Source organism: Cherax quadricarinatus, chromosome 33 (genome assembly GCF_038502225.1).
Source record: "Cherax quadricarinatus isolate ZL_2023a chromosome 33, ASM3850222v1, whole genome shotgun sequence".
Lineage (NCBI taxonomy): Eukaryota > Metazoa > Arthropoda > Malacostraca > Decapoda > Parastacidae > Cherax > Cherax quadricarinatus.
Genome location: NC_091324.1, coordinates 23837315 through 23839814, shown reverse-complemented (window position 1 = coordinate 23839814; position 2500 = coordinate 23837315). Strand labels below are relative to the sequence as shown.

General features: G+C 41.2%; 1 protein-coding gene across 1 annotated transcript in view; it reads left to right on the top strand.

The window, feature by feature from the left end:
- nan (transient receptor potential cation channel subfamily V member nanchung) overlaps positions 1-2500 on the top strand; it is a 96959-nt gene that overhangs the window by 56709 nt on the left and 37750 nt on the right. The window lies entirely within an intron of this gene.

The window sequence follows — 2500 nt, the reverse complement described above, 5'->3', positions numbered from 1 at the left end:
TAGTGAGAGGGAGGAAGAGAGGAGAGGTTAGAGAGGAGAGAGAGAGAGAGAGAGAGAGATAGAGAGAGATAAAGGTGAGAGGGATTGAGACAAGGAAGAGAAAAGATAATAGCGTCGTGTTTCATCTGTCATGTACGGCTACTTGTGTCTATACTATATTTCTAGTTATATCTGTTATGTACGATTGGTTGTGCCTGTCACGTGCAGAACTCATTACCATACTTCACTGATTATCTTATCGCTCCTTCACGATAAAGGTATCTATTTCATGGCTCACGAAATCGTAATGACACGATTGCAAACAAACGGCGTCGGTCTGGAGTTTTATGACTCTCTGACCGCGGGTTCTAACCCCACCCGCGGTATGTTTTTCTTTTAAGATATTTATTTATTTTTAACGCTCCTATGTCAAGCAATTGACCTTTTGTGCTTTTAGAATGTAACTCAAGGAGATAGAAGCACCACAGTAGGCATAAGCAAGTTCTCATCTTAATTATTTTCTTAAGAAGAGAAGACGCAGGTGAACATCAAGTTTTTTCCTGGGGACGATGTTTTGTTCCGTGTAGAGCTTTATAAAGTCATGTTTCGTTGTGTGCTGAGTTTCATTCCCTCATGTTTCGCTCTGAGTAAATCTTTATCAAGTCACGTGTCACTTTGTGTACAGCTTTATCCACTAAAGTTTCCCTCTGTGTAGAGCTTTATCCACTAAAGTTTCGCGCTGTCTAGAGAATTATGAATTCATGATTTTGCTCTACATAGTGCTTCATCAGGTCATGCTTTGCTGTCTGTAGAGGTTCATCAAGTCATATTTCACTCTGCATAGAGCTTTATCAGGTCATATTTTGCTGTGTATACAGATTTCACTTTGCGTAAAATGTGTCATATATTTAGCTCTGGATAGAGCTTTACCAGTTAATCTTTCACTCTATATAAATCTTCATCGCATCATCTTCTACGCAAAGGAGTTTATCAAATCACATTTCGCTCTGGTACGGCTTTATGAGCGTCACGTCGGCTCTAAAAACGCCTCTTCTATACCTGTCCTGTGCATGTGTCGTTTCCATATTATTGCCAACAGTACGATGTTGCAGTACTCATTAGTTTCTTGCACGCGAACACGGCACTCATTAACTCTTGGTATAGTCACGCAAATGGTTAGCAGACGCTGTAGAGAAATTGCTGGAGAATTAAGGTCAAAGCTTTGTTGAAGTTAGCAATTAGGGGTCGGAGAATTGAGCCTTCAACTCTCCTTGTGCTGTTAGACCCACGTATATCTGCTATTACTTGATAGTCACTACTTTAAAATGATACATATAAACTTTTCATAAGGATTATAGGAGGCAGGAAAACTGTTCAGGTCCTTCAGCTCAATGAATAGTGGCGGCATGGTCCTCCGTCCCCTAATTGAGCCTCGGTGTTCACAGAAATACACAAGAATTACAGTAGTGGAATGTTCAAATGATACCTCAGAGGAAGCCCTGACTGAAAGCTTACAAAAGTAGAGAATATTCAATCTCTGGAAGAATGTTAATCCTAGTTAGAACAGGTTCATGTACTGAGTGAAGGATCAAGCAGTGAGAGGAGGTTCAAACAGTGACAGGAGGTTTAAGCAGTCAGACAGGGTTCAAGCAGTGAAATTAAATTCAAAAACTGCTGGAGGATACAGCAATGCAAATCCCTCGCCAGCTGTGTATTTTTGAAACACACTCACCATATTTCAACATTTGTTGCCACAGCCGGTATGTTTATTGCATTCTGTCTCGTTCAGCCCAGGTACAAATTTTGCTACACCAGAAAACAATTCTTGCATAATTAGTTATGTATAATAACCATGCATTCGTGTACAGCAACTTCCATGGTGTCGCGTATCCAGAAGTTTAGTAAACACGAAAGCACCAATTAGCATGGCGCTTTTCCCGGTACAAATTAAAGCATAATCATTTGTAGAAATAGCAAGTTCACGTATGGTTCACGTACCTTATTCGAAAGTTCGTAGGTTCGAATTTCCTTCGACCTGAGATAAGTGTTTGTGGATATTTCGCCTGTTTTGCGAATTCTAAACATAGTAAAAAGTCTCTCGTCGGTCGATGTATACAGGGGATGAGATGAAAAGCTGAAAGCCACCTGCATGAAGACTGGCTGCCTTGGATCAAAACGTCTATCGTTAGCTGGGCGCCAAGGTATTGGACGAGTGTCGTATGGTGATAGAGCACTGTATAACTTGATCCAAGGTTCGTTGGTTCGAGTCTCCTTCGACCTGAGATTAGTGCTTGTCAATAACAACACTGCGACTAGCTGGGGATCCGAACCCATGTTGTTTTAGCCTCCCTCATTGTGAGAGAAAATTCCATGATGCTCTAACCCCTCGCATTGTATTATCCCGGGGGTTAGAGCGTCATGGAATTTTTGCTCACCATGAGGTGGGTTAAAACAACTCCGTAGAGTTTATCTTACCTGAGGAATACTCTAAGTTGTAGATAAACGTGGGTAGTATTGTCCG